Raw genomic sequence first — 23,901 nt, 5'->3', positions numbered from 1 at the left:
ATACTTTACAAATATACTGTACACCTGTAAAAGGTATAAAGTATATAGTATGTGTATGTACACATGTAGAAGTACATATTCTATATGTACATTGTGTTCACTTGTATATTTTCTTTATGTATACAGCGACTGTATGCTTGTAATAGATTCTGATGCATATTTCCATATATATATTGTGTTTATATGTATATACTGTCTTTAAAAGTATGTGCGCATGTATTTATACTTCGCAAATATACTGTACACCTGTAAAATATATAAAGTATATAGTATGTGGATGTATATGCTCATAAGTAGAAGTACATATTCTATATGTACATGTAAAAAGTGTGCTTGTATTTACATATATACGCCCGTATATATGTATGCTCGTAAAATATTTTTGTTGTATACTTTTTATGACTACATTGTGTTTATATGTATATAAATTGTCTTTAAAAGCATATGTATATATGTTGTTATATAAATGTTATATACCTGTAAAATGTCAATTATCGCATCTTTGGTAGATTTATGTGTTATATGAAATTTTTACCTTACCTCTATATATGGTTTATATGTGTATATAGCATGTATATGTTTTCTTTCTAGGTATATATTCTATACATGTGTTGAATTCACTTGTGTGTGTGTGTGCATGGTATGGATTTATATATGTAGGCCTATACACTGTGTTCATATGTATATATTACACAAAATGTGTACTATCTATAAATTTGTGTTCATATGTGTATATTTACTCTAGAAGTAAACATTTTCTATATATAGAATATATGCGCCTATATACTGTATATCTATAAAATGTCAGTATTAGTACATCTGTTAATTGTGTTTATGCTTATAAATTATGTTTATATGTATAAATTGCACATATAAATATCTCTGTATGCCTAAAATATAACTTTTTATATATATATATATATAGGAAATATACTTTTCCTATATATACAGAACATATTGTCCTGGATGCTAATGCCTTTAGCATATTAGCCACCTTAGCTTTAGCATATTTACTGTCTATAAATGTAGTTTATTTATATTTTCTATATATTTCTATATGTTCAATGTGTCCACATGTATATTTTCTTCATGTAAATGTGTGTGTGCATTTATATTACATATAATACTGCACACCTGTTAAAACATCAGTATAACCATGTATATCAATTGTTTGTATACATCCACAATATTAAGTATATACTGTATAAGTACAATCTGTCCATAAGTACACTTTATACATGTGAGAATATTTAATATAATTTTGTGATATGTCAAATTATCAAATTAAAATGTTTGGATTTATATCTGGCTATTTGAAATGTGTATTTTTGTTTATATAACGTGTTTTTTAATGTATATTTTGTCTAAATTAAATCACATAAGTTAGTTATTGACCTTTGTGAGACAGGATCTGCGTCTCACGTCATTCCTCTGTGATCTGATCCATAAAAAAGATCACTTGATCGGATTTTTTTTTTACTACATTTTACATGATGTGTCATGCGGAGAAGGTCAAACCAAACAAAACAACATGTAAACATGTAAAATACTCAAACAAATTTCCTGCAAATGGCATTTTCAAACACATGCAAACATTTAGACCATATGTCTTAAAGTCATCCGTGTCCAATTAGCATGTTACAGTCATCGCTGACTGATATCTATACAAGTGTTCACGTGTGAGTGCGAGAGGTTGAACGCCACCGAAGTGCGTCAATGAAACATGCAAATAGTCAATTCACATTTCACAATTTTACAATCAGCAATGGTGTGACATGACATGCAAATGGTTTCCAACACGGGGAAGTGGGTAGCAGGAAGCCCTCTAAACTGTGTGTGTGTGTGTGTGTGTGTGTGAGAGTGTGTGTGTGGGTGTGTGTGTGTGTGAGAGAGAGAGAGTGTGTGTGTGTGTTACTGGTTTGTTTTTGGCTGATCTGCTGCTAAAACCAGCACAAGTGTTTCCAGAGTGTGAGTTTCACAGCAGACAGACAGAAAGCTGATCACTGTCTGGAAATAACTACAGTCACGTGTTTATAACATGTACATTACCACACGTTAATGACCGCGTGTTTATAACATGTGCATTACTACACGTTAATGACCGCGTGTTTATAACATGTGCATTATTACACGTTAATGACCACGTGTTTATAACATGTGCATTACTACACGTTAATGGTCATGTGTTTATAACATGTACATTACTAATGACCGCGTGTTTATAACATGTGCATTACTACATGTTAATGACCGCGTGTTTATAACATGTGCATTACTACACGTTAATGACCGCGTGTTTATAACATGTGCATTACTACACGTTAATGACCACGTGTTTATAACATGTGCATTATTACATGTTAATGGTCATGTGTTTATAACATGTACATTACTAATGACCGCGTGTTTATAACATGTGCATTATTACATGTTAATGGTCATGTGTTTATAACATGTACATTACTAATGACCGCGTGTTTATAACATGTACATTACTAATGACCGCGTGTTTATAACATGTGCATTACTACATGTTAATGACCGCGTGTTTATAACATGTGCATTAATACACGTTAATGACAGCGTGTTTATAACATGTGCATTACTACACGTTAATGACCACGTGTTTATAACATGTGCATTATTACATGTTAATGGTCACGTGTTTATAACATGTTCATTACTAATGACCGCGTGTTTATAACATGTGCATTACTACACGTTAATGACCGTGTGTTTATAACATGTGCATTACTACACGTTAATGACCGCGTGACTACAGAGTACTATAAGAATACTACAGTTCTACAAAATACTACAGCACAATAGAATACTACTGCAATACTACATGTTTATAGTCATGTACTACTAATAGCACTAGTGTTACTACAACTACTGCTGGTACTGTTATTGATGCTATTACTACTACTAGTACTCCTGCACCTGGTACTGCTAATAGTACTAATATCACCACTGCTACTTCTAAATCCAAGACCAAATACTACCTGTAATGACCCTTGTACAACTACTACTAGTATTACTACTAATGTTATTGCTACTGCACTACTATTACCTGTCCAAATACTACTGCTACTACTTGTATTGACCATAGTACTACTATGAATGCTATTACTGCTACTACAGTACTATTACCTGTCCAAATACTCCTGTTACTACATGTACTGACCCTTATAATACTATTAATACTAGTATTACTCCCACTACAGTACTATTACCTGTCCAAATACTACTGTTACTACATGTACTGACCCTTATACTACTATTAATACTAGTATTACTGCTACTACAGTACTATTACCTGTCCAAATACTCCTGTTACTACATGTACTGACCCTTATACTACTATTAATACTAGTATTACTCCTACTACAGTACTATTACCTGTCCAAATACTACTGTTACTACATGTACTGACCCTTATACTACTATTAATACTAGTATTACTGCTACTACAGTACTATTACCTGTCCAAATACTCCTGTTACTACATGTACTGACCCTTATACTACTATTAATACTAGTATTACTGCTACTACAGTACTATTACCTGTCCAAATACTACTGTTACTACATGTACTGACCCTTATACTACTATTAATACTAGTATTACTGCTACTACAGTACTATTACCTGTCCAAATACTCCTGTTACTACATGTACTGACCCTTATACTACTATTAATACTAGTATTACTGCTACTACAGTACTATTATCTGTCCAAATACTCCTGTTACTACATGTACTGACCCTTATAATACTATTAATACTAGTATTACTCCTACTACAGTACTATTACCTGTCCAAATACTACTGTTACTACATGTACTGACCCTTATACTACTATTAATACTAGTATTACTCCTACTGCACTACTATTACCTGTCCAAATACTACTGTTACTACATGTACTGACCCTTATAATACTATTAATACTAGTATTACTGCTACTACAGTACTATTACCTGTCCAAATACTGCTGTTATTATTTGTACTGACCCTACAACTACTGCTACTCTAGTTACTCAACTGCTTCTACTACTGCTAGTAGCAATACTATTACTGCTACTACCTCCCTTACTACTATAGTACTACTCATAAGTGTACCACTACTGATTACTGCGTAGATTAGATCATGAAGACCACCAAGAAGGAAGTGACAGGTCACAGCATCCAGCACAGCAACAAAAGTGTGACCTGGAAAGTACCTGGAGTAAAAGTACGCTCGTTACTGCAGAAAACTGTAATATTTGCGTGCAGGATGAAGCCCAGAGAAGCGAGCAGAGAGCTTGTAAACGTCGCTCTCCTGACAGCGCTCATCACGGCTGCCGGCAGCTCCAATCAAATCTCCACACGATCACTTTGATTCCCCATCAATGAGCTATTCTGGGGAATTAGGCCAGCCACCACCAGAGTAACACACCCTGGGGACGAAACCAGAGCGGCTTTCGTAAACCTCCCCCCCAAAACCCTGCCCTCCCACCCCCACCACCATTACACCCAGAGCGCAGCAGCCAAAACATAAAATAAAGTAAAAGAAGTGCAGTTTACACTCAACGCCGCAGCTCCTTTATGTGCCTTCAAAAGCCCAAATGATGAGAAAACTAGTATTTGTAGAGAGAGTGTGTGTGTGTGTGTCTGTGTGGGGGAGGACGGGGTGGGACTGCTTGCTTTTCAGATCCTCTAATTAATTTCAGAAGGAAACTAAAACAAATATCAAAGCAAAACTGCAGATTATCCTGGAATTTAAAATCCTACAGGGATGTTATGCTGATACCAAAAGGTGAAATAACCTAAAAGAAAGTTTAAATTTGATCTTTTTCAGCACAAATAAACTTTAGATATCTATTATAGTTTATTATTATAGTATTGCACAGGACGTAAGGACGTGTTAGGGTCGCCCATACGATAGTTTGATGGTTGATGCCACGTCACGTCTGTACGGTAAGTAGAGCAGCCAGTTAGCTTAGCTTAGCACAAAGACTGGAAACAGGGGGAAACTGCTAGCCTGGCTAGCTAGAGACCCCAGGAAGCTCATAACCTCCCTAAAAAAACCACAACATGCCATTTTTACACTTTACAGGCTCATTTTGTAACATTGGAGATAGCAAGGCTAGCAGTTTCCCTCTGTTTCCAGTCTTTGTGCTAAGCTAAGCTAACTTGCTTCATTTTTAGCCTACAGACATTTTAAAATTTATACAAAAACTTAAAGATCATAACCAACAAATTGTGCACTTACAGGGGTTATGTGTCAGACTACTTCCTGTCTGTGAGCAGTCTCCATCTAGCCAGGCTAGCAGTTTCCCTCTGTTTCCAGTCTTTGTGCTAAGCTAAGCTAACGGGCTTAATCTTTTACCATACATACATTTGATAATTTATACAAAACTAAAGTGTAAAAATGACACATTGTGCTTTTAAAGGGATTACGTGTCAGACTGTTTCCTCTCTATGAGCATTTTCCCCTTCTTTCCAGTCTTTATGCTAAGCTAAGCTAACCAGCTTTCACGCTTAAAGAGCAACTTAGACGACAAAAAGTTGGAACAAATTTACATTTTAGGTTTAACTGAAATGCTTTATGAGCCGAGGTGTTTTAAACAGTCAGTAAAAGAGTTTCAAGCTTAATGTTGGTCGCTCTCTGCTATGTCCAGTTTCTTTTTCTTGTTCTTTCAGGTGGACAGCATGAAAAGCTAACAAAGGGAAGCCTGGGTTGAGCTTATTTTGTCACACTACAAGGTCAAGAATGAAATTTCATCCTGACGTTAATGATGTGTTTTCCAAATGGGAGGCAGGTAGGCAGGTAGGATTCCTATCCGCCCACCTTCAGCCTCTAAATCCACGTCTGGCTGCTCTGACTGTGTGTGTGTGTGTGTGTGTGTGTGTTATTATGCAGATATGACCTTCTTATGGCGTTCCCACACATCAGCCTCCTCCGAGCAGACGGGGATCAAATCAAATTCTGAAAGAAACGGAGAGGCGAAGGAATATCAGCTCCATATCTCTCTCTTTTGACCTCCCCCCTCACCCACCATACTCCCTCTCCTCCCTCCCTTTCCTCACCTACACACACACACAAACACGCTGCACTCAATACCCAACAAGAACCAAACAAGAACAAATTAAAACGAGAGCGCCGGCAGGAAATAGGATGTCCACCCACACTGTGAGGTAGGTCGACACCCAAGCTGCCTGTTCCCACAAGTCCCAGTTCCCCAGTTTACCAATTTTACACCACTGCTGCATTTCTGAAAGCTCCGATTGCTTCTTTTCTGCACCGAGAGTTTATTTACATGATTGTTTTCACAGAGGACAAAAGTTTATTTGCCAAAGTGGCAGAAAAAAATGGACTCATAAGCTGCCTTTTCCACCCTTAAACAGCTAAAACAGCTCAAACAGTCTGGCTCAGTGTGAAGTTAAGAGCCATGCTAAGCTAAGCTAACCGCTGCTGGCTTGTTTCACTTTGACCTTGGCTGTAATTAGTTTTTTACTGCTAATTAGCATGCTAACACCAATGCTAACACTAAGACTGTGAACCATGGTTGTGTAACAACAACTGGATGCCAGATCACCGCTCAGCCTTGTTTCCAATGTTTCCCAGTGACCCCTCGTGGCGTTGCAATGCCCAAAAAGTGTGTGTGTGTTTAAACAAACAGCTAAAAATGAAAACATACAACAAGTATTAATGCAAACTGTTTTCTAGTGCTCTTTTGTATACTTTTACTGCACCCTCTTGCAAAGGTTTTCGGGAAATCTTCTTACAGTCTGTACGACTTTGATTGTAAACGACGAGATGCTCGATGATATTAAGCACCTTTAAGAGAAATTTAGTTGTCTACTATGAGGAAGAAAAACTTCCTGGCAGGATGTGGGATCAACCAAGATTCAGTCTTGTTCTGAGTTCATCTGATTGGGTTATAAATCTCCCCAAACCCCCCAAAAAAACAAAAAAAAACACGCTAGTCATTCTTCAGTTTAGTCCTAAAAACATTAAAAACTGCCGAGAGCAAGAGTTGCAAGGTTTTCACACGACAGCAGCAATCTGCTTTCATGTCGTCCTGTCAATCATTCCCAAAGAGTAGGCGTCACTTTTTCTTTTTTTGTGTGTGTGTGTGTGTGTGTGTGTGTGTGTGTGTGTGTGTGTCCTCCCCTCCCCACTGAAACCTCCAAATAGTGGATGTATCTCATTTGGCAAGAAGCCTCTTTATATTTCACTTTTCAGGAGACGCCTGTTCGTTTAATTTCTGCAGCGGCGTGCCTCGCTCTCTTCTTCTTCTTCTTCTTCTCCTTCTCTTTTTCCCTGCAACTTCTTCTTCTTCCTTCTCCTCCTCCTCCTCTTCTTCTTCTTTTTCTTCTCCCCCCCGGAGTAGAAACACATTTCAATGACACGCCCACGCCTGGGCCTGTCAGCCCCTCGCCCTGTCAGAGCGCCCACGCTGCTCTGCTCCCCTTCTCCCTCCCCTCTGTCTCCTCCCCTCCCCTCCCCTCTCCTCCCCTTCCCACCAACCCACATCCTCAACACTTTGCGCTCTAAAAAAGCAGCTCTTTTCATCCAAGTTCCTCTTTTTTTTTTTGCAAGGGAAGAGAAAAAAAATAAGAGGAGGAACAACAGAGCGGCATGATTCAGTCTCCAGGCGGTGGTAGTGCTTGTCATGGAGTGTCCCTTTTCATTTGGAGGGAATATGGGTTACAGGATGACTGTGATGCCAAAAGCAGGAGATAAAAAATTTGAATAGCTCTGGAGTTTGGTGCCTCCTATTGTCGTCTCCACCCAGTGTTGGATGGCAGACACATTTTAGACGGGCGTGGATGTGACTTCACTGGAAGGGAAAGAAAAAAAAATGTTGTGAAATCAAAAAATCTGGTCAGAAAGTGGTGAAAGCAGGCGAGCAGGTTTTCTGTCTATTAAAGCACGGCGTATTTTCTGAGTTTACGATGCCGTTCGAGGCCACAGCTTGTGTGTTTTGGGAGAACTGGTGTGTGTGTGTGTGTGTGTGTGTGTGTGTGTGTGTGTGTGTGTGCAGGGCTAAAGCCGGTGTGTTTGCACAGGCTCCCTGGTTAGCAGAGTCTTACTTTGTGTCTGTTGAGAAAGTGTGGGATGGTATGAGCGGCTTATGTCTGACTGAACACGTGTGTGCCTGCGTGGGCGGGGTGTGTGTATAGGGGCGATGTGTGTGTGTGTGTGTGTGTGTGTGTGTCTGTGTGTGTGCGTCTTTGCACACAGATTACACTCGTGTGGGCGTTTTGGGCAAGGATGTGTGTGGGCGTAGTGAGCGTAGGCGGAGGTTATGTGACATACAGATAGAGACTGCAGTGTTCCTGCAGTGTGTTTATGTGTGTGAAACTTTACTGCAGAGTGTGGACGGCTGAAACAGCTATAGGGGCCCTGCAGCCTGCAAATGTGCCGGCGTGGAAATCTGCTGCCTTCACACTCATCTACTACTACTTTAAGTCAAAACCCCCCTCCACGGAGATGTGCTGCTTCTTCTTCCACCACAGGATCACAGACTAACTTTCTTGTGTCCTTTCAGCTCCCATTTTCAGGCACAACAGTGGAAAAACCTTCAAAAAAAAGACCTTCAAAATGTTACTTAACAAAAGGTAAAGGTGTAAAGGAGTGTTAGCAGGCGTCCAAAATGCAGAAGTATAAAGTAGTAAAGCATCAATCGACTAACTAAACAGTTTCACTGACACATTATTCTGTATAAAGTAATCATGATTGACGTTATCTCATGATCTTAAAATGCACAAATGTTCCCAAAACAAAAACAGTTATGTTGAAACTGCAGGATAATTATTTCTTCAACTCTTCAATAGCAAAAGAAGTCATAAGTAGACAGTAATCGTTCTGAAACTCTTTGTGATCACGATCGAATCAATCAAAATAATGCCGCTGCCTGTGTTATGTAGCGGCTACTTTGTTAGCATTCAAGAACTACAACTCCCATGAGGCTTTGCTGTCGGCAGAACAGGATGAAATGATAAATAAACTATTTCTATTGTGTTACATCATTTTGGTGGTTAATTAACAGGTGAAATCAATAAATTCTCACACTTTAATGGATTAGTATTAATATCAGATCTTATTTTGGTGGTTTGGGGTCCAGTTTGTTGTAATATCTCCAAATCTGATTTGACCTGAGTCCTTGGAAACCCTCCATGAGAAAATTGATTATCTGTTAACTTTCATCTGATCAGAAATGTATAATTTTCCACGGCTATGAGCACAAAACTGGATATTAACCTTAGTTTCTCACATTAAACTTGCTTTAATACCACATCTGATTAAAATATCAGAGTCAGAGACTCATTTTACAAATATGACTTCACTAAACATGCAAATCTGCACCTTTGACACCAACAGAGTTCGACTGAATACGTTCAGTGTCTTGTCTCAGGCGAGAATGTGCGATTAAAATCTGACACACGTAGAAAATGACTCATCCTCCTCTTAAGTGGGCTCAGCTTGTGGCACAGTGGCCTTGTGGTTTAAAAAGACTTCACTTGAGCTGGAAGATGGAAACTGCTCCAAAGGCAAACGTGTCAAAAAAACAATTAGAACCAATTACACACCTTTACTGATGTGTCTTTGGGAATCAGTCTGAGTCACGCCTGTTCAGTCAGTTTTCTAAGCAAACATGTCAGCTTGAGCCCTGCGGCATTAAATATGTTATTTACCTGATGCTAACCTGCTATAATATGTTCAGAAAGCCACTTTTTCTCTTTTTTCTGGCATCAAAGGTTCATGTTTTTAGTCTTTAGGGGGTCCAAAAAGAGGAAGAATGACTGATAACTACTAAAAAATATCATAAATACTTGTGTTAAAAGGCTAACGATGCTACCACACTGACTGTCTATTGGCTAACTGATGCTAAAGCTTTGTTAGCGCTAAATGTACGATGTAAACACTGTGGGATCACAGTCTGCATGATTCACATTTTAGACATATGTCAGATGAGTCACTCCTTAATATTTCTGGTAATTTGAAGGGGTTTAATGACGCTTTCTACCAGTAAACACATAATAAACTAGCTTAGTATTGTAGCACAGACTAAATGTCAGTTTGTAACTTCCACCAAAATGCCTAACATTTACACAAAATACGAAACAAATAACTAAAATGTAAAATTCTGTGAAATGCTAGAGCCTGCCTGTGTTCCTGTCATTGATTAGCACATCATGTTCAACTTTATCTGATGGTGATGAGGAAGTTAAAATATTGCGGAAGATTTTTTTTTTTTTAATTCTTTTTAAAATGCGGGTTGTGAAACTCAAATGAGTAGAAATGCTTTGCATCACTTTGAGGATTTGTTTCAATCCGCTGCACAAATCACAAAAAGGTCACTTCAGGTACAAATGTAGCTCGTTCGCTGCATAATGAAAGAAGTGGGTTCAGAGGAAAATCAGGCCAGGCGTCATTAACGGAGTGGAGTTTTTACTGGTCTTAAATTGCTAAGCGTTGCATCTTTAAAGCTTCAGTGGGAAGCCCTGTACGTCCCTGCTGACAGGCCGTGGGCTGACGTGGAGGGGATTTGCCCATTTTGGCCACGTACGGGCCTCAGCGACCCTCGCCGCCCACGGCATCCTCACCCTGAGAGTGCTGCTGACGTCTGACATGTCTGCTATCTCCAGGCGGAGGCTGACGCTCCCTCTGCCACGACCACACACTGCAGTCAGAGAGAAACCAGTCGGCCTTCGATGTGGTGTGTGCCTGAGCGTGTACCAAAACGCCTCGACGCTGAGCTTATCTGAAGGTGTGATTAAACTGTTAAGTGTATTAATTTGGGGCTGCTGCAGAAAGGTCACGGCTACCTATCAGATCGCCTTCAAACCCGCGGACTGCTGAGATGTGACAAAAGATGAATACTAAAGGGGGAGAAATCCCTCGCAGGAGAGGTAGGAGAAGAGAAGAAACACTGGTAGAAATGATGAAACAATGCGAGCTACAAGGGTGTGAGCAAAGTTGAGGCAGGCTTTGAAGTGAAGCCACACATTTTGCATGATTATTGCTGTTAAGTTTTTGATCTCGAGCCAGCAGGCACGAAAAACAACAGCAGCTTGGGATTAGTCTCCCCCCCACTCACACGCCTACCTTGCCAGCATAAGTCCCTGACTCAATTAGAAAAAAACCTCTGCAACTTAGGGCTCCTCACGCACAAGTACCCACATCGCCCTGCCCACGTCCCTGCAGCACATCACAACCGGCATCACTTTAATCGCAGAGCACAATGAATGCACAGGGATTTGTATTGGTGACATTAATGCAGAGACGTGCTGATAACTAATGTACACACTGATTAAGACAGCGCAGAGGCAACAGGGCCGAGCACACACAGGAAGTAAAGCTTCATCTGCCTTTGATTAAATATCAGATATCATCCACCGAGGTTACTGACCGGAAAATCGGAAATGTCACGATTGACTGTCGCTGCGTGAATGATTTGTTTAACTGGACAGTGGTGATTGAGTTAGTTATCAACCATATTGTGGCCACAAGTGGCAACGCTTTCTTCTGCAGCTACGCTACGGCTATGCTACAGAAAGATCACGTTTAAGGCAAATAAAATACAGGTAAAGCAATTAAAACAGTTGGTTTAAGTTTGGGGAAGGTTGCGGTTAATAAAACGTTAACTGTAGATCTGTGGCGGGAGGTGAACCCACAGTTTAAGGCGGACACACTCCCACCTCTAATACTACAAATCCCACAATGCACTGAACAGCAGCAGCCCCTCCTCCCGCAGGTATAATGACACGCCCATCAGCGTATAAATGTATCGTCAGCGCTTTTATTGTGACACTTCAGCTAGCCCCGCCAAAATAAATGGCTAAAGGAAAAGTGGAGTTTGAACACGGAGACTTTCACAGCAGGTGAGTTTTACCTGTGTGTCTTGTTTGTGGAGCTGATGTGGCCGTAATTAAAGAATATAAATATAAGACGACACTATGAGACAAAACATGAGGATGAGTACAAAAAAGAAAAACATTATTTAAAATTCTATTTATTTTATTGAGGAAAAGTTGTTGAAGTTGTTTAAATTCATATTTGTGAATAAAATATATATTATTATATTATATACTATAATAAAATAGTCACTTTTAGGCTCTTCACTAAATGTTGAGTTAAGCTCGTTAATACACTTCCTGCATTGACTTGCATTGGATACGCAGAATCTATTCGCTACAGTCCAAGAAAGTTTACGCTCTCGTGCTGCTCGGACGCTGCAGAGAGGTCGGGTCAACCCACGGCTGAAGGCTGAAGTGTTTCAACCTGTTTCTAAAAGGCCACGAGAAAGAAAGAACGGGACGAGCTGGAATAAATGTTTCAAACAGACAGCAGCTCCCTGAAAGCACTCATCATGTCCTTTGCACACATGCTAAGTCACAGAAGTAGAACCTGTCAGAGGTTTCAGCCACTGTTCAACCATCCAAGACAGACTCCATTTAAAGAAGAATTAAGATGAAGGTTAGAGGAAGATTGTAAAAGTCCCGTCCTGCTCGATAAGCTCGGTGGTTAATGCCCAAAGTGTAAAAATGACAAATTTCAGGTCGTTTAGTAAAAAGAGTTCATTAAATGTGAACATTTTCAGGATGTACTTGTAGTTTTTTGCACTAAAACAAAAGGGAAAATGTGGAGTTGTGGTTATTTACAGGTTATTATGCTGTGATTGTACCGGTCTGGCCGGCATGTGGCCCCTGAACTAAAACGAGTTCAGCTACAGATGATTAAAAAAACAATCTCCCTTCTCTTCCTTGCTGCTAAAACCTCTCACATCAGCTTCTAGCAGAATGAATTTGTGTTTCACTTCCGATGGTTTTCCTCGGAGGTGAAACTCACAGAAATCCACTTCCCGGCTTTGCCAGATCTTGTCGGCGATCTTGGAAATTAAGTTGCTTCGCTGTAAATCTCTGGAGGTTAAACAGCTCCAGCTAAATGAGTCGGACTCAGATGTAACTGTGGATTGTCCTGACTGTGGGCGATCACTGTGAACTCTGCTCCTGGACAGCAGCGTTGGATAAATGACTAAATGTAAATGTGCTCAGTTTGTTGGTTGGGATGTGGGTGATCCAGGAAATTAAGCTCACTGTAATGCTCTTATTAGAAATCACCCCGGATAACAGAGTCGGCTAGAAGCAAACGCCTGAACAACAAATGTAAAAGTCTGAAAATCTGGTGCTGCTGGAACTGCAGCTGATTCTGCATGAAAGCCTCAGCGAAGCGTCTGCAGTGTTAAATATATTGTGTTTTTACTGTTAAAACGCATGTTTGTCCTCTAAAAGAGGCGGATTTCTTATTCTACCGCAAAAAAACCAAATATTTTAGCTCATTTTCCAACACAAAGTCACAAACCATAGCAGCTATAAGTGAGTCCCAACCATGTTCAGCACTTTACTTGGACCAAAAGACTGAGTAAATGTACTTTCTGCTTACTTTTAACGACTTATCTGTGAGTCTCAAATGGTACCACAGTGAGATTACAGACATTCGCTCTCAATCTGGAAGCCAAAATTGGGTTTCCAACAGTGTTTTTCCGCTCGTAATGGAGCCCAAAGTGCAGTGACGACAGCACACGATATGTCTGAGCACATAAACCCTCCTCACTCGCTGATTTTGCCCGGTATAACCAGATCTACTGTGCTGTCACACCGCGTTATTAGTCAGCGTACCTGCTCTCACCTGTTTTGTTACCACAGCAACCAGATGCATGAGGTGAGGCAAAGTTGTGATGGCGAAACAGCTCTGGACCTTTTTCAAGCACACGTGGCGTCTGTTTTCTCCACCTAGAGGGAACTTCACATGTTTCCCCCACTAAAAAGCCAACCTGCAGGGTGCTGTAGCATGTTTTCTCCACTGGAAGAGCAGCTTTAAGGACACTGGTCCTAAATCAGAGAGCTCATTTACTATTTGACTGTTCATCATGAGTCAGTCTGCAGGAACGAGCCTCCTACTTTACAGAGCCAGACGTTCTCATGACCTTCAGTCACATCTGCTCTTCTAGCGCCTGTGAAGATTGTGTTTGAGTTTTAACCTTGTCTGCTGCTTTCTCGTCACTCTGCGTTACATTTCAGGGTGTAAAGACCCGAAGAGGCTTTCGGTGTAAAGCTTTTACTTCAAAACTCAACTAAGCCCGTTGAGAAGTCCTCACAGTGCTCAGAACAAACTCAATCTGCTGCTTAAGCTCACAGAGCTCTCATCCAATCAGACTGTCCTTCTTTCTCCTCCTGCCTTCCCATTGGTTGTGAGTCATCCCTCCTTCAGGAAGTACCCCACCATAAGAAAGCTCTGCTCTCTCCTACAGTGACGTTAAAGTGTCCGCTGAAAGCTTTCACATGTAAAGTGCAGCTCTCCTGCCGTGCCGGCCCTTCACGCTGCGGGGGCCGGAGGAGGGCCCCAGGCGGGGCCGGCCGGGCCGGCCTGCTGGGCTGCTGGGCTACGGGCCGCCCACGTAGAGGCCTGGCTGGGTGGGCGTCATCTATGGAGCGATTGATCCCAGCCAGGACAAAAAGTCTCCCTGTTGTCCTGCCTGACCGGCAGCAGCAGAAAAAAAGCGCTTAGAGTCACTGCAGCAACTCCTGTTGTACTCCAGTCCACTAACACTACTACACTAGAGAAGAACAATCAATAACAGTGATCAGCAGCACCGATGATAGTTTCACACTACTGCTGTGACTGACAGTAACACTACCGACAGGAAGAACAACAATAATGACTTCAACATTCATTTAAATCAACCTCTGTCACTGAATGAATGAATCATAACTTCAAAGTAAAAGTACAAAACTTCTACTATAAATAAAACTACTGATACTACTACTAATACTGATACTACTACTTGTATTACTACTCTTGCTTCTGCAGTTATCAACCACGCTGTTAGTACTACTAGTGACACTTCTGATTTTTGCATGCATGGGTACTTGTACTTCTTCATGTGTACTGCTTCATGTGTACTACTTCATGTGTACTGCTTCATGTGTACTGCTTCATGTGTACTTCTTCGTGTGTACTACTTCGTGTGTACTGCTTCATGTGTACTACTTCATGTGTACTGCTTCATGTGTACTTCTTCATGTGTACTGCTTCATGTGTACTTCTTCATGTGTACTACTTCATGTGTACTGCTTCATGTGTACTACTTCATGTGTACTTCTTCATGTGTACTACTTCGTGTGTACTACTTCATGTGTACTTCTTCATGTGTACTGCTTCATGTGTACTTCTTCATGTGTACTACTTCATGTGTACTGCTTCATGTGTACTACTTCATGTGTACTTCTTCATGTGTACTTCTTCATGTGTACTACTTCATGTGTACTACTTCATGTGTACTGCTTCAGCTGTTGGGGAAACTTCATGCATGTCATAGATAGTTTGCACATGAACGCCTCATGAATTTATGTGTATTCTTACACAGAAACAGTATAATCACATGTTAGTAGTAGTTATATGAGGAAAAACTACTGACCTTGGTGGAAAGTAACTAAGAGGAATTACACTACTGTAGAAGTACTGCACTTAAGTACTTGTACTTCATTATTTCTATTTCATGCTACCTTCTACTTCCACTTCACAACATTTCAGAAAGAAATAGTCCTCTTTTCTCATCACTGCATCTATTAAAGAGCTGTATTTAGTTTTCAAATTAAGATTTTAAATTAGATTTAACAATTAAAATCAGCTCTACCTTGAGCACCAACATTAAAGTAGTGAAATACTGACAGCAGCCACTCTTTTACTTTAATAATCTAATAGATCTTTAGATTAGAACTGTAATTATTTAGTTCTTTTACTGGAGTAAAGGATGTAAAAACTTCTCTAATGGTAGAAATTGAGTTTTGTCAGTGTGAGGAGAGCGAGACGTGGCCTTACGAGGTGTAAAACCTAAAAAATAAAAGTAACCGAGGACGTCAAAGGTCAGAGGTCACAGCCAGAGTCTTCCTGTGACTATGGAACGATGGTGGATGGTAGAAAAATATCTGTATCTGATGTTTCCCTTAATTAGCAGCGCTGCATGAGACATCAGCGGAAAATGTGAAGTAGAAAGCAGTGAGGCGCGGAAGGTAAACTTTGTGTAGAGTGCTGTAGAATGACTTTGGTACCACGCCAGGCTTTCTCCTTTGAAGTCCAGGCAGCCGTGCAGGGGAGGCGGCTGCTGCTGTGGGCTCGGTGTGGAGGTGTTTGCCTGGAGAGGGGGAAAGGTCACAGTTACAGAGCGCACATCTCTTGCACTTTATAACACGCATGTTTATCAGGAGGCAAAGAAAGTACCTGTACTTTTTGGTGGTACGAGTTTGAGGCTTACAAATGTTTTTTTTAAACTTTTGGGCTTTAAATGTGCTTAAAAAACTTAATTTACGCCAAAGATGCCAGTGAGAAAATATGTTGTTATCTGGTAAAATCACCAGAAATGGTTTTTTTTTTACTCTCCTGGTCTTTTTGTTGTGTTTCTGAGGAAGTTTTCTGATTCTGCTCAGTGTTTTATCACCAAAATCCACAGATTCTGGACACAGTGAAGCTAAAACAAGACAATAAGTGATTAAACTAATATTACAGCAGTGCTAGCAGCTCTGGGAGGCCGAATCAGTGGTGGTAATTGATTACAAACAAATTTGAGGTACTTGTTCTCTTTACTCTGCTTTTATTACTCCATAAACTGGAGGATTAAGTGTTCTCCTCATTCTTAAGCTAAACAAACAAGCTAAACCCTCTTGGATCAGCTGAAAAATGCATCATCACCAAGCTGAAAACAGCTGAAAACTTTTCAGAGCGACGCTCCAAACACGTGATGCTGCTGATTAAACTAAATCAGACGTCTGCAGCAGTGAAATGCAACATCTATCTATTTATCTTCTACCCAGGAGTTTTGTCAAACCTTCTTTGAAGCGCTGCAGCGTCTCTGAAACGGGCTCCAAACGTCCATTCAAACCAGCTCCTACAAAATGAATGAATTTTCCCACAAAACACAGAAAACTCCTCCCAGAAAGTTGCATTTGTGCTTCTTCTCCTCATCCGGAGGTCGGCTGGGACGTCTGTAAAGGATCCGGGACAGTTTTTCTCCAAACCGACATAAAAAAACATCCTAAAATGCTTCAATGATCACAGGAGGTCAAATATGATGCTGAAAAAAAGCCTCGTCTGCTGTTTTCATCATTAACGGCCCAAGAAAATGAAAGAAATGTTGATATTACAAACTAAATAGTAAAGTCATATCATATATTCACTTTACAAAAGTTTAAAACAGAGAAAAGCAGCAAATCCTCACTCTAAAGAAACAGAACGTTTGACATTTTGGCTTAAATGATTAATCGATTATTACCTGGCAGAGAAAAAGGCTTTCAGGTTTTAATTATCCAGTTAATTCTTGGAAAAAAAATACCATTTTCTTACAACTTTGGGTCTATTTTTCTTGTTTTCGCCGTCACTTCCACCAGCCATGGTGACAAAATACAGTGAAACCGCTAAAAATGAGTCAAACTGGTGGGAATAAACACAAGCAGTGTCTTTAAAATGATAAAAAAATAACATTAAAACATGGAGGACAAGGTGTGCAATCAATATAATTCACCTAATATCATCATCATTCCTCCTCTATAATCATTCATTATTCATATAATCATCATAATCATATAATGTGTATCATCATGCAGTCCGTCCTCTCCGTCTGACGGCAGCATCTGTTGGAGGCCACTGATGTCAACGCAGCCGGTAAAATGAGAGTTTGCTGTAATTAGTCCGCTTAGTGACACTTCACTCTGTAGTGCTGTACCCTCTGTTTTCTCATCTCATGGCAATTATCATCATAATCCATCATTAACCGCATCACAGACCTACACTGCCTGCTCTCATTGATCTTTAATGATTAGTGGTACATTGTAACCACGCCTCTCTAATCTACATTATATATGTATATATATATATAAATGTACAGTACTGAAATATCATTAAATATTAATGTCATGAAAAGGGTGCCGTGTTATCCTCAGCCCTCACTGTTCTCTGATCTTTTCCTGATCAGTTGACGGTAATTGATCTAAATAAAACTCCCCTGTCTGCAGTCGCTAATCTGCGGCGTAGAAAAACACACCAGCAGCCTGCAGCTGAACGCGGGTAGCCTCCCGTCCTGCTGAGACGCTTTTGCTTTTCCCAAAATCACATTTGGCTGGTGAGACAGCGAGCGGCTCTGGCAAAATTAGGAAGCCACCAACCATTGTGGCCGGTGGATGAAAATGTTAATTTCCTCCCTTGATAATGATGCATGTCGTTTCCAAATGTGATTATACGAGCAGAATGGTGTGTAACACGCTTGTAATGTGCTTAGGATGTTTTCAAAATACAATTCCATGCCTGCACACTGTGAAATGGAAAAGACCCTAAAGGAAACCTTTGAGGGTTTTAGATTAAAACCACAGGGGGACCCCGGACGGTTCCCTGAGGAACTCCAGGATTAAGGATTTATATTAAAAAAAAATAAATAAAGGTAATTTGAAGCATTTAGAGCTCTTGTGGGATTTGTTTCCTGGTGGGGAAGGAGATTATTAGCTGTTTTTGGTTATTAGAAGAAGGAATAAACAGCGATTATTAAACACAAGAGCCTTTTGAGCGTTACCTGGGTCCAGAACCGCAAGCCAGCAAACATCCTGGTTTATTTTTACTTAACACCTTGGCAAAACCAGCGTGTTGGCATGGCTATCATCAGTGTTTAATTTTGTTTTTTTAATCTCAAAAGTTTATTTCCAGGGGCGTGAATGGGGACATCTAAATCAGTTAATTTTATAGTGGTGGTAAATATGCCAAAATCCCTTATTTATGTGTTTTTATAATATATCTAATGACTGTTTCTCCTTATTTTAACTAATTTTATTTTAGCTTTTCCATTATTAAGACACGTATTTTTAAGAATGAGTGCCTATACCTCATATAGATCCACTGGTGGCTGTTATGTTTTGCACCTAAAAACGTCTGGAGGGGCTTTTTGTGTTTGTGAGCAACTGTAGTTACCTGGAAAATCTTGGGTTGGAGACTACCGGCAGATGAAAACCTTGAATTACCTCAACAGCAACCTCTGATGTGCACTTCCCCCTTTATTCGGTCCAGTGGAGGATCATGACATGATGAACTGCTTGGCTGTCGTCTTAAACCCTCCCTGCGTGCAAAAAAAAGAATTATGAATTCAGATTTAGGGCAATAAAACATGAACAGCAGTGTGCTCTAAGTGGACAGGTAACACTGCAGCGTCCTGCCTTTCCTGTGTAAACAGAGGCTGTATGAACACAGCCACGGGGGTGATGCCAGACCGACCATGACAGCTGTCTGCTCTTATACATCTTATTCTGCTGCAGCCGGTTCACACTGCAGCGCTCATCCTGCTCTGCACGCAGATACTGTTAACGTTACTGTACAACCAAACGGGCGGACGACACACTGATCGTGAATCCCACATAAAATCTGTGTCCTCTTCATGAGGTAAAACCAGAAAAGTGTGTCTTCACTGTGCCACAAATAGATATCTTTAATTATTAATTATCTAAATCAAAATCTGATCTGTAAAATGTCTTTAAAATGCTGTCAAACATCCAAATTATTCAGTTTACAATAAAAACAATAAAATAAAGAACAAAATAAACCAGGAGCTTCTAACTACAAATAAACTCCAGTATAGTAATGTGGCTTATTTTTAATATCAAACATGACTTAGCTTCCATTGGCTAACAACACGAGCTGATTCTATGGTACGCTAGCTAATAAGCTAACAAGAAAACACAGAATATATCACATGGATCAACGACGAAATGAAAAAATTAGACCACCAGACGTTTAGCTAATAACCTTTAACGATCTCCCATAACAAGCGCTGAATAATCTCCTCTTTAGTGAGCAGTAAACTCAGATTTCTGCCACTTTAATTATTTAATCTCATCAGTTAAAAGTGTTTCTTTGTGGGTTTCAGTGCCTTGAGAAGGAGTTTAGTCTCATCCATCCAATATCTACATCTATATATTTATATTTTATATCATTTTAGAGGGATTTCAGACGCCTTAAAGACTCAAACTGTGCAGAAATAAAAGGCGAGCACCACATGGGAGATGTGTTGTGGTAGCACGCAGCTCTTGCAGGGTGTTTTTAGTGTCACGCTTGAAATCGGCATATGTGTTTTAAAATAGGCACAAAATTCTCAGTCCAAAGAGAGTAAGAGGCATGCAGCCATGTGATATTTAGTCTGCAGCATCCTGCCAATAACATGACTCGCTGTGGTCTTTAGTCTGACTCAGGCTTGACTCAGGTGGTCCTGATCGCCGAGCTGCAGGAGGTCTAACCAGGGTCGACGGGGGGGGGGTTTTCTGAAACGGTGTCAGCGCCAGGCTCATCTTTAACCCGTGACCCGCTCGGTTACACTTCTCAGTTTAGTCATTTAGCTCGGTGGTCTCCAGCAGCCCTCGCCTCGCAGGGGCGGAGAGTCGGCAGGTTTCTGCTACTAGGAAACACTCAAGCGTCTACTTTCACTATCTCACACAAAGAGTCAAAACAAAACAGTGTTTTCATACACAGAACACTTCTTCTGTTGTTTCTGAACAGTTTCAGGGGTGAAATGAGCTGACGAGGAGTTTAAATTATACTACAACACAGATTATACACACGGTGACTGATTCCGACATCTATTGTACTCAATATCTGAACACTTCAGTGTGCAGTATTTTCACATTCATGTTCCTGGTAAATCAAAAAGGACTTTAGGTTCCTAACATGGGGGTCAGGTCCCAACTAACAAGATGATTAAAGGGATAAAGAATCAAAAAATTTTGTATACATTCTTAAAAATTTTCCCCAATTTTTGCTTTTTTTTCTGAATCTCTTCACATTAAAACTCGGAAATAGACAAATAAAAAGTTTGGAAGCCGCCAACACAAGGAGATAAAATGAACAGAAACCTCACAATTAAATATATAAATGTAGAAAAAATTTGATTTTCACGAACTTTTTTTGGCGGCTTGTGATTTTTGAATCTTGAATTTGGACTCAGCGCTACGTTACAGTAATGATCTATATCATGTGTTTACGCAGAAAGGCTTTATTGGACGACAAATCTCTGACATCTACAGGCTAACAAGACGAAGACCAGCTGAATTCAGCACTTATATAAATCCTCTTAGTCACAATTCAAGTGAAAACAGAAACCTAATCCTGCTAATCGACAAATGTGCCTGATGAAACATCCGCAGAACAGGTTCCACGTTCTTTAAAATGTTTAAAATAAAGAAATAAGCCGCGCAGATCCTCCAAACAAAGGTTCTACTTCCACCACAGAATCAACCCAACCAGCCAGAAGAGGTTAAAATCTTTAAAATTGCAGCTTGGATTGGATTTGACCAACTAGCAATATTTAAAAACTCCTGCGATGCTTTAGAGACCCTGCCCCCCCCCCCCACCCAAAGTGCCTCTGGGTAATGTGGACACCTTGTTTTGGTTCTTCGAGATCTCCCCTGAGGGTCTGAGAGTCGCCATCATCACCCTGACTCCTCCATGGCGGCACAGAGAGGACAAATAAGCTAAAAATAGCCTCAGGTTGTATCTGGGCAGCGGCTGGCCTGCAGCCACTGATTAGCATGATGTATTCAGGCTTTTTAATATTGATGGTTATCGGGTACAGTTAAGAAAATGAGCTCTGGATGTGATTATGCTATTTATGGGATATTAACATCACATTTGAATGCTTTTGATGCTCAGGTGTTTGACGAGGACGCCGGTTTTACCCCAGAAGAACCCTTTTCTCCCTTAAGCAGATTAATGGGGGATATAAAACAGAGTTAAAGGAGCACAAAGAGTTAAATATGTGTATTTCATATCAACATTTTCCTAAAATATAATCTAGGACAGGATGAGAGTTGTTAAAATGTCTGAAACTTTCATTTTAATAACAAAAACAAGGTTCTAATCAGGCAGACGGCCATCTTGGAAATGGTCACTGGGTCACATGACTGCACCAGGAAGTTTAGTAGCTGAGTTCAATTTAAGGACAAAGCTGTAAAGGGACATTTCCAGAATATTTAAAAGGTGTGTGAAGAGAAATTATTGGTCTCTTAGACATTTTTCCAGCTAATTAGACCAGGAAGAGGACTTCCACTGGAAGAAAAGTTACATCGGACACATTATTACACGCCAAAGTGCCCACAAGCAAAGCGCTGGAGTGATTCACACGTGCAACCACTCTTTGTTGCAGTAATTGGAAGCATCTGCGGGTCAGCGCCGCGGCCGTTCCCTCCAATTTTCAGAGAAGGAAAATGGACCCTGGGTGTCACCTTTGGAGACAACGGCACTATTATTCTGCTCATTATTAATAAGAGACAAAACAACAACAACAACAACAACAACAACAACGGCGGCGGCGGCAGCAGAAGAGGGGCTGGTGAATTTTCTCCACAGATATCAGACAGGATGAGTGTGCCAAGACGGTTTTGATTTTATTATTTCTATTTTCTTTTTTTTTTTTTTTACGACAGCACACAGTCTAGTTTTTGAGGAAGCCTATTACTGTCCTCCCACACACACCCATCAGTAGCAGGCGCACCACGACCTCAATAACCCTCCACACACACACACTCACACACACTTGTTCAGTCCATTTAAGACTCCATGAATCCACTAAAGCACCCAGAGCGCTACTGCCACCAAGAGGCTGATTTTAAACACAACATCTGCCTGGAGAACATCCACACTGCTGGATTTATCTCCAAGTACTTCTTCATGGTACTTCATGGTACTATTCTACTACACTTCAAGTAAAAGTACTCAACTTTACACGCCACAACTTCTTACAAATGAACACTGATCGTTAAAATGGTGGAAAAAGTATTCTTTGCCTGTATTTATGTCAAAAATGTGAATACAGAATCAGTAAATATCAGTAAAATGTGATGCGGCTGAAAGCTCAGGAACAGCTACTAAGTGGCTCTTGGGGTGAGACTGTTGTCGAAAGCAACAATCACTTTTGAGCTCGAGAGCAACAGATAAACCAAAATATCTTTACACAAGGTCCACTTACTACTTTAGCTCCACCTGGAGCTTTCATCCACATCACTGAGTAACTAACTCGCCACCTTACTGTTTTTTTGACTGCTGGTCAAACACTTGTACTTCATGGTACTATTCTACTACATTTTTCACTCTTTCACTTTTACAAATGAAGATTTTACATTAACTTGAAAAAAAAAGGAAGGAGGAAGATCATGTGATGCAACTGAAAGCTCAGGAAAAGCTACTAAATGGCTCTTTAGAGGCTGTTTTGTTGAAAGCAACAATCATTTTTTCTTTCTTTTTTATCTCTGAGTTCATTCTTGACCTTGAAAGAAACAATTTGACAAAAATATTTCAACTCAAGGTCGATTTACTACTAAAGCGCCTTCTGGAGCTTTCATCCACTCACCACCTTACTGTTTTTTAACACAATATTTAAGGGGATTTTTTGACTGTTGTTCAAACAATACATGTTGTTAAATTACACTAATACATTTATTAATAATAATAATAATAATAAGGCCAATAAAACAAACAGAGTAATTAAACCATGTTTTTACCAACAGGATTAAGACACACTGATACTAAAGGGCTGATTTTAATCTACTGTAATCTGAGATTCTTCATCTAATTCTGCCTCTGAGGATTTTTCCTCCCAGACAACACAAAACAGTGAATACTGGGAATAAATATAGTTTGTCTGCTGTTGGCAGCTCCGGTACAAAAATATTGGAATCAGACTTTAAAAAGTGAAGAAGAAGACAGATCTTTGTGTGTAGGAGTGCAGGACAGTAAAGGGATCCTTGCTCGACATCTCACAACGATAATAAGATTGATGAAGACTATCAGAGGCACTTCTTCGTCAGTAAATTATACAAATA

The sequence above is a fragment of the Pempheris klunzingeri genome, chromosome 24 (genome assembly GCF_042242105.1).
Source record: "Pempheris klunzingeri isolate RE-2024b chromosome 24, fPemKlu1.hap1, whole genome shotgun sequence".
Lineage (NCBI taxonomy): Eukaryota > Metazoa > Chordata > Actinopteri > Acropomatiformes > Pempheridae > Pempheris > Pempheris klunzingeri.
This window is presented reverse-complemented; position numbering follows the sequence as displayed.